Source organism: Tamandua tetradactyla, chromosome 1 (assembly GCF_023851605.1).
Source record: "Tamandua tetradactyla isolate mTamTet1 chromosome 1, mTamTet1.pri, whole genome shotgun sequence".
Classification (NCBI taxonomy): domain Eukaryota; kingdom Metazoa; phylum Chordata; class Mammalia; order Pilosa; family Myrmecophagidae; genus Tamandua; species Tamandua tetradactyla.
Window position 1 is genome coordinate 215,455,783 of NC_135327.1, and position 9,350 is coordinate 215,465,132.

At 38.9% G+C, this 9,350-nt stretch overlaps 1 non-coding gene across 1 annotated transcript; it reads left to right on the forward strand.

Annotated features, from left to right (window-relative positions):
* Nucleotides 1-2,474: 2,474 nt before the first annotated feature.
* Nucleotides 2,475-2,545, forward strand: TRNAA-UGC (transfer RNA alanine (anticodon UGC)). The gene has a single exon. It is a non-coding gene; the product is annotated as a tRNA-Ala (tRNA).
* Nucleotides 2,546-9,350: the final 6,805 nt, after the last annotated feature.

Genomic DNA, 9,350 nt, shown 5'->3' on the forward strand with positions numbered 1-9,350 from the left:
GAACAAAATCAAGGGATATTTAAGGGGTAAAATTGTCAAGATTCCTTGACTGATGCCTATGAGTGTAAGTGAAAGAGAAGTAGTAGCAGTAACAACAACAATAAGAGCACACAGGAATGTCACACCTACTCTCTGCCAGGTATAGTTTTAAGCACTTTGCATATATGATTCATTTACTAGCACCCCCACTTTACACGTGAGGGGACTGAGGCACTGAAGATTCATTAACTTGCCCAAGTCCCAGGAGTAGGAAAGGGGATTTGCAACCAAGCCACCTGGCTCCAGAATCAGAAAGGACTGAACTGCAACCTTCATAGTCCCTCATGACAAGGACGGCCTCCAAGTTCCACCCTTCTCAGTGGTATTCACTTGGATAGGAACACTGCTTGGGGGCCAGACAGGAGGGGCCTGGGGTAAAGAGAGCCAGAGTGCAGATCTGGAGATATTGAGGATACAGTCTCTATGAGACAGTCAACAAGCAGTTGGACACACCAGTTTGGAGCTCACTGGGAAGTTCTGGAAGGGAATAGGCAGCATTGTCCCTATAAATGTGGTCATTGAAGCCAGGGGTTTTTATCAGAGGTCAGCAAACTATGGCCCATGGGCCAAGTCAGGCCTGCCACCTGCCTTTGTAAATAAAGTTTTATTGGAACACAACAAGTGCAGTTGTTAACATATCCTTTATAAGCTGCCTTCTTGCTGCAACAGCACGATTGAGTAGCGGAAACAGAGAACACAGCCTAGAATATTCACTATCTGGATTTTTATAGAAAAAATTTGCCAACTCTTAATTTGGATGAAGTCATTTGGAGAAAGAGAGTATAGTGAGAAGAGATCATTTTTCCACCATGGCTAAAGGCAGGATAAAGAAGGAAGAACTGGCAAGAGAGACTGAGAAGGGTAAACAAAGAAGCATAGGAAGGAAAAAGGGAAGGAGGGAGAGAGGTAAAAGAAGGTAGGAGGGGGGAAGGAAGGGAGAAGAAAAGGTGATAAAAAGAGCCAAGGGAAGTTAGTGTTACAGAAGGAGAAGGCAAATATATTAAATGCTGCTCAAGGATCAAGAAAGATTATTGGAAGTTGCCCTTTGGACTTCAAACATGGAGATGACTGGGAAATTTGGTGACAGACAGTCAATGCAATGTTGGGGCTGGAAGCCAGGTTGAATGGTTTAAGGAAAAGAAAGAAATGAGAAAGTACAGTGTGATGAATAAGCAGCTCCATCCATTTAGGGCTCTAAAATAGAGGAAGCAAACAAGACAGTAGCTAAGAGATGAGGACAGATAGATATTCAGGAGAATCAGATAAATTTTGTTCTTAGTCCTAAAACTAATTAATTAATTATCTTACACTTAAAACAAGTTTGTCAGTTTTTATAAGCTCATTAATTCTAGTTTCAGAAAATCTCTCACTTTGCAATTGATATTGGATAGTCAGCTTCAGTTGAGTACAAATATAGAATTTTGCCAAGTGAATTTGAAATCATGATTAAAAATTTAAAATTATACCTAGTGATAATATTTATAGTTTTTTAGTGTCTGCTCCGTGCCAATCACTGATCTAAGGGCTATACATTCATTTGACTCACTATAATCCTATGAAGGGTGTATTGCTATATCCCTCATTGGGTAAGGAACCTTAAGTATAGAGAAGTTGTGATTTGCCCAGGGTTAAATAATATTTTGTAAAAGAGTGAGAAGTCAAGCTTAGTCCATCTGTATTACACTTTCTTTCTAGTAAATAAATGGGACAAATTTCATGTATTCAATTAAACTTAAATTATATTTGCACTTGCATCATATTTTATAGTTCTCAGAGCACTTCCATATTGGACCTTCATATAATTCTATGAGGTAAGACTAGGACTAAAATGTTATTTCCCTCCACCCATGAATACCTGTTGAATTTACTTCCTGTTGCCTCTGCACTTAACTTCAGATTCAAAGATACAATAACAACAACTTCAAAGACCCTTTCAAACTTTGATTTCAAAGTCCAGCAATAAACTTAGCAAAAAGTGTGCAAAACCCATATGAAAAGAATGTGTACAAACTTTACTGAAAGATCTGAAATTAAACCAGAAAAAATGGAGAGGATATCAGGTTCCAGACGTTCCAGATGAGAAGACCAGATTTTCAATGTATGTTTTCTCCAAATTTAGAGACAAAGTCTACATATTTAAAACGATACCGGCATGTATATATAGCAGTTTATAGTTCTAAAAGCATGTTTAATCTTCAAATAGCTCTATGATTATGCTAGACAGATGCTGTGATCCTCTTATTATCTTCATTTTACAAATGAAGAAACTGAGGCTCAGAATGCTATTTAACTTGCCCAAAGTCCAGAAATGAGACAAACAACCAAAAGGAATATTAAATAGTACTTACCAAAAGCCCTCAAGCTTTGCTGTGATTTTTGTTGGTTGGTTGGTTTGGTTTTCCTTGACTAAGGATTATAAAATTCATCTAGGGGGTGCACGGTTGGTTCAGTGGTAGAATGCTCGCCTTGCATGCGGGAGACCCGGGTTCGATTCCCAGACCATGCACCAAAAAAAAAAAAAAAAAGAAGGAGAAGAAAAAAAAAATTCATCTAGGAAAATAAATAGCCAAGAAATTTGTGGGAAAAAAATGAGAAAGGGCTTCCTAAAACATACCAGAATGTCATAATAATTAAAACAGTGTGATACTATTTCAGGATAGAATTATACCTACATGAAATGGAATAGAATGTCCCAAAAACAGGTCATTATAAAATTTTCATATGATAGTATCTTCATTTAAAATGAGTGGGGAAAAGGATTAATTAACCATTCTATTGGGGCTGGAACTATGGAAACATCCATAGAAAAAAAAAAACAACAAAGTTAGATCATTATCAAAAAAACACCATAAAAATTCTACTTTTAAATTCTAGTCATAAAAATGGAAGAAAATTTGAGAGAAATATATTATAGCTTTTGGGATGGAAAGAACTTTCTTAGAATGACACCAAAAATAGAGCTCTTAAAAAATATATATATTCCAGTAGTAATAATTGCACAGCTGTGAAAAGATACTGGTTCAAAGATGTCAATTGCCAAATAGTTTTAATGTTAATGATATGTAAAATGCTTAGCATATGATTTTTTGGACTTTAAATAAGCAGCATATAGGATGCACAGGTAGTTTAGTGGTAGAATGCTCACCTTTCATGCAGGAGACCTGGGTTTGATTCCCAGACCATGCACCCTCCCCAAAAAAGCAGCATACGTAATTGTATACTCTATATTGTATATTATTTTGACCATGGAAATTTAAGTGTCCTGAAGAAGAAACTATACAAGAGTATCATCAGTAGTTATCTCTGGGTAGTGAGGTTATGACTGATTTTAAAACTCCTATCTGTTTGTCTGTATTTTTCAAGATTTCAAGATTATGAGTTTGGAATATTTTATAGGCAGAGAAGTACAAAACAAATATAACAGAATTAATAATTGTTATGTTGGCTGTTTCAGAATTTGCTTGCACATAAAATACTTACTTTTTAAATAATATTGTAGTGCTCAACTTTGACATTACCCTTCTGCTTTGTCTTTCCATGTAGTTTTTCTCCAAGCCAGCAGCTAATATACATTCTGTATTAGCTTTCTCAACTAGACTGTAGATCCATTTTGAAATGTATATAAGCTGTGAATATCTGTGATCTCCTAAGAAGAGTATTGGTGTTGTCTGTGCATTCTCCAGTTCAAGAGGAAACAAGACATCCTTTTCACCCATCAACATATGATGAGCTTTCTTAAACATTCTGAGTAAAAATTTAAAAGACAGAATTGGGCTTTCTTTCAGGTAAAGACATATAGACTGTAGGAATTTATCTCCTCCCTTTCTATAAATTAACTGAAAAGAAAAGAAGAAAAAGGTAACAGTTAAAGCAGGAGAGGGAACATCAGTGGACAAGAAATTTGAACAAAATGGTTAGATGGAATGGAAGAGTGACAACTGACTTTAGAGAGAAGAAGAAGCCACACTCAAGGGGGCACGCAGTTGGCAATACCATTCAGGAAACAATTGTCTTGTTCAGAGAACAGCAGGCTCAGTAATTGGTGACATACAAAATCAGAGGTGAGCAGTGTTGAGGCTGCAACCTCTACCCTCTGTCCAAAACTCTTAATATCCAAGTACCTGCCCAAGAACTCGACCACACCCAGGCTGGAAAATGGAAGTTGTTTTCTCATTTGTTTGTTTTCAATCATGGGGAAGTTAAATGAGAAAAGCTCAGCATTTGGAAGCACAAGCCTTAGCAGAAGACAGGGGTGAATCATGGGGCTATAAGCAGTATCCTTCAAAATATGCATATGGCATGGCCAGACCTCTGAACCCTGACAAAGTCAGCACTCTGGTTGCCCAGAGATTTTTCCAGAGATATAATAATTATAAAGACCTCCATATTCTGACTTGTATGATGTTCCATCAATGAAACATCCAGTTCCCCACCAGCTACTCCAAAGCGAAGTTCTCTAGTTGATAATCCTGACCTAGGTCTACAGTAGACATCAAAAAACAGCTCAACATGAGGAAGAGACCAAAAGTCACAAAGAAAATGAAACCAAATAAAATAGAGAGAAGTCAGAAGGTAAAAAAAAAAAAAAAAAATTAAAGATACTAATATCCTCAGAGAAATACAAAGTATTATCTTGCATCACTAAAACAAGAACAAGATGTTACAGTAAAAAAGGCAGAAAAGATGAAAAAGTTCTCGAAAAGCAAAACTATAGAAGAAATATTAGAAATCCGAAAGATGACTTGAAAGTAAAGTTGAAGAAATCTACTAGATATAGAACCAAAAGAGAATAGCCAGTAAATACTATTGAGTACTTCCCATGTTCCATTTTTCAGGTGGTAAGAATATAAAAGTGAACAAAGCTCACAGATATCTCTTCCCCCATAAAACTTACACTCTACATAAGGAAAATAAAGATCTGAAGGGAAAAAATGTGGGGGAGGAGACACAGGAGACACAAAAGATCAAGCCAGGTCATCCAACAACCAAGTAATATGAGTTTCAGAAAGAATAAACAGAGGAAAGAGATGGCGATGGGATGAAATTATCAAAGATGTAATACCAGAAAATTTCCAGACAAGATATAATTTTCCAAATTAAAGAGGCTAAACAAATGTCCAGCACAGCCAAAGAAAAGGGTGTATATTGCACTGACGGGTCAGAAAACTAAAGATGGAGATCCCTAAAAGTTTCTAGAGCTAAAAAAAAAAAAAAAAAAAAAAGGCAGGTTACATCCAAAGAAACAAGAATCAGAATTCTCAATAGAAACGAAAAACAATAGAAGGCTCTAGATTAATACCTAGGAGATTATGGAGAAAATTATAATCAGCCAAATTATTAAGTCAATTGTGAGACCAGAAGAAAAATACATTCAGATATTCAAGAATTCAGAAACTTTCTCGCCCTCAAACTCTTTAGTATATTGTTACTAGAGCTATTCTCCAGGAAAACAGAGGCAATAAATCCAGGCAATAGAAGAGTTTCAAGACCGAATTTTTTTTTGAAGTCTACATTGAAGTGAGAAGGTGAAGGACCCTAAGAATGTAATTGTGAATGTTACAATGTAGACCTTGAATGTGAATCAGATTTCAGGGAAGACAGCCATGGGTTTCCAGCAATAATTCATAAAGCATATCAAAAGCTCAGACCTGCCCTGAAGGAGACAAACCAACTAAAACTGCTCATTGTTCTATAACTATCTGGAAAATGCGAAACTGAGATGTTATCTGCTTGACTATATTCTATCCTTACCATGGAACTCTGCAGTGCCAAAAAGAACAAAGCAGATCCACATTCATTGATATGGAACAATCCCCAGATATTATTGATAAGGGTAGAAAAGCAAGGTGATGGCCCCTATTTTCAGTATGCCAACATTCATGCTATAAAACTGGAAAGGCACATTTGGAAATATCTTGGTATCTATGGAAAATTATCTGTTTAAAATACAAGAAACAAGAGTTGTTTTCTCTGGGGAGGAAAAATTGGGAGATAAGTAGAACAGCATTTCATTGATTTTCTTCCTTTTTTTATTTTTTACTATGCACATACATTGCCTATACAAGAACCGATTAATCAGTATTTTAAACAGAGTTAAAACCTACAATATTTAAATAGATTGCAAGAGGCTGAGGGGTTACAATCTTAGAGATTCCTCTGACAAATTCTGAAAATTGTTTAAATTTGTTACATTTCAAAATTATCCACTAAAGCTCAGGTTGCTTTCAAAGAACAAAGGTATACTTCGTAGGTAAGATGTAATGGACCAATAATTTTAGACATCCTTGAATTTAAAATTTACAATAAAAACAGGTAGCTTAAGACAAGAAGCAACCATAGATTCACCCAAACAACCACAAGTCTAAATATCTTAACCAGTTTGGGGGAAAGCACTGATCTGTGAAGCAGAGAGCTGGGCTCCCTATTTGACCTCAGGTATCTCATTAGCTACTTGGCCTCAGGAACTGTCCATCTGGGTCTCCATTTCTTCATCTGAATGAAATGGTACGAAGTGTGAGGTCACTTTCAACCTCATAAACGTACTAAGTTTAGAAACATCAAACCTTTTAGCTAAAGGTGTGATAAAATAATCTTATTTCTGCATTTGTAAGTATAAACCGATCTGGAACTTAAATAGTCATGCCAGCCAAATAGTTGTAAACAGTTTTTTATGTTGTTTTACTCACGCCATCTTAAAAACATTCAGAGTCTACATGGGGAAATTTGGCAGGGTCAAATTTAATATTGTTTATTTTCTGTTTTGGAATAAGTAAACCAAGGTGTGGGAAACCCTGGACAAGTGATACTAAGATCTGACGCCAATGAGAAAGTTATGATTCTGATTATAAGCTTAAGTCAACCCCAAGCCATGTAAACTGCTATTCCTGGTATACAGGAAACATTACATAGTGATGCAATCAGGAAACTCACAAAAATTGTAGGCATATTAACTTCTGCATTTCTGCCCTTGGTGAGGTTGTTCAATGTATTTAATCTGCTGTATTGATTTGGAGGACGTTGCATTGGACAAATGTATTTGTACAACTTGTGTTTGGAGAGATTAGTTTGGGTAACAGGGAAAAAATGGCCTGTCTCTCGGTATTACCTCAGTAGAGGAAATTACTACATTTTCTCCTTTTTTAAGGAATTCTAAAGAATTGTAAATTAGCAGGTTTAATCCACAATGAGAGTATTGGGCTTCTATCTAAAATAGTTACCTGATTTTAAAAAAACACACTGGAAAAAAAAACTATTTAGTCCACCCGAAAAGCTCTTGAGCCAAACCTCAGTGTGGCAAGCAAGGCCCAGTGGGCAGGTTTCTAACCTCCTCTTGGAGGTGCTTTCTTTCCAGCTGCTTTCTGCTGCCAAATCCATTTTCTTTGACATCTCTGACATATTTCCATCATCGCTGCAGGGAGAAATCACGAAGCGCCATCCAAAGAGATTGGGGAAGTGCAAAGTGACAGCAGGGGGAGCAAAAGTTGTCACACGGGCTCAGAAAGGCAACAAACTCGGCGGGAGTGGAGGGGTGACTGGAAACCTCTCCACGTTTGAATGGCACACATGCCATACCTCGGCGGAGCTCACTTCATTAGGCATGACGCCGTCGCCAGCCCCGCTCTGCTCCTTCAGGCCACAGGAGCGTCGGAGGATTATTTTGAAATTTTACTTCAACAGCAAACTCCAGGAAAGGTAAATATAGCAGGAGAGAGCGGCTTCCTCCAGAGTCTGTTCCATCAATAAGGAAAACAGAGAGCAGCAGTCGGGGACCATCTCAGGGGAATACTCTGTTAAGAGTGGGACTAAGAACAAGAAATGTAAAGCTGATAGAAACCATCGGAATTCAGCAAACGAAGCACGAAGAAAATCTGAGATTTGGGTGACGTGGATCATCGAAGATAAAGACCTGCGGAACGGTCACCCATGTGGCCCCAAACGTCCTAGGATGCTTTTTTGCCTCTTGAGCTCTGGATACCCAGAATTCAAAATGTTAAAATCACATTTCACATGGCAAAGTGGGAAAAAAATCAAGAGTTTTGGGGATTGCAACAGGCTGGTCTTCAAATCAGTCCTCCAAATTCTGCAAACTTTGACACGTCTCCTAATCACTCTGAACCTCGGTTTCTTTGTCTGTAAAATGACAGAATTCCTACCTTTTAGGTCTGGTGGGCACTAGAAATAAAGGGGGCACAGTGCCTAGACAAAGCTCCCCCTAAATAGCGGATATTGTACTTGGGTTTTCCCATCACCAGAGGAGTGCACAGGCCTGGCGGTGAGCGGCTCATCTGCAGCTTCTACCCAAAGCCCTTTGGGTAGAAGGCTGGTCACCTCGCGCCCGGCAGACACCAAAACCCCTCTCAAGCCCTTTGGGTCAGCAAACTTTCTCCTCTCGCCACCCAAAATATCATTTTGCCTTCCTCCCCCAGAGCTCACAACTGTGTATCAGTTTCCTGCAAGTTGAGTCATGGTAACATGAGAACGTTTAGAAAACAGAACACAACAGAAATTACGTAAATGACATTTCCTTCTCCAACACAGCTTAGGACCCTATAGTTGCTTGGAGCTATTCAGACCAACCGTTTGTGCTGAACATCACATGCAAGCTGACACCTGCGGGACCCCGCCAAGGAGAAAGGGCAGTTTCCTGGGCCTGCCTCCCTGAAACTGCACTCACGTCTTCCTCATTTACTCTCTTGACCTGCTGCAGCCTTTGAAAGGGAATGTACGCAGGGCTGTCATTCTACAACAGGACCCCAGTGTTTTTATTATCACCTCAGAGCCTGCTATCCTGAAGGCTTTCTCCTGCTATACTTCATTTTTGTCTCTCAGGCATCTGTTCTCCTGCAGACGGTTGTGTGGCACTCCTTTTAATGGGAATGAGTTTGCAGCACAGAGAGACCAACTGACAAGCCTCTTTGAAAAACTGCCAACCGTGTCTGGGGCTTTGATGACAGAATATGAGGCCGGACCCAGAGAGCCTGAAAGCTGATCTCAACTGGTTTCACCAAGATGGGCCTCTCTTCAAATCTTGCTCACCTAAGAACAGTGTCCATTCAGTCAACCAGGAGTTTGCTTTCAAATAATCCTTCCCACCACCTCTTCAGAGTCCCCAGGCACGAGGCTTGTGGAAGTTCCTTCCAGAGGCACGGATCCCCACTCCCCACCCACCCCACCCCCAAGTCATTCTGCAGCAACTGCAGCTCTGCACCCAGTGCTGAAAGCACCCAACATTTATTTGTTTCCTTTCGTCTGAGACCAGAGCTGGAGAGAGGAGCCAAGAAGGAGAACCATCCTGTCATCCATCCTCTGCC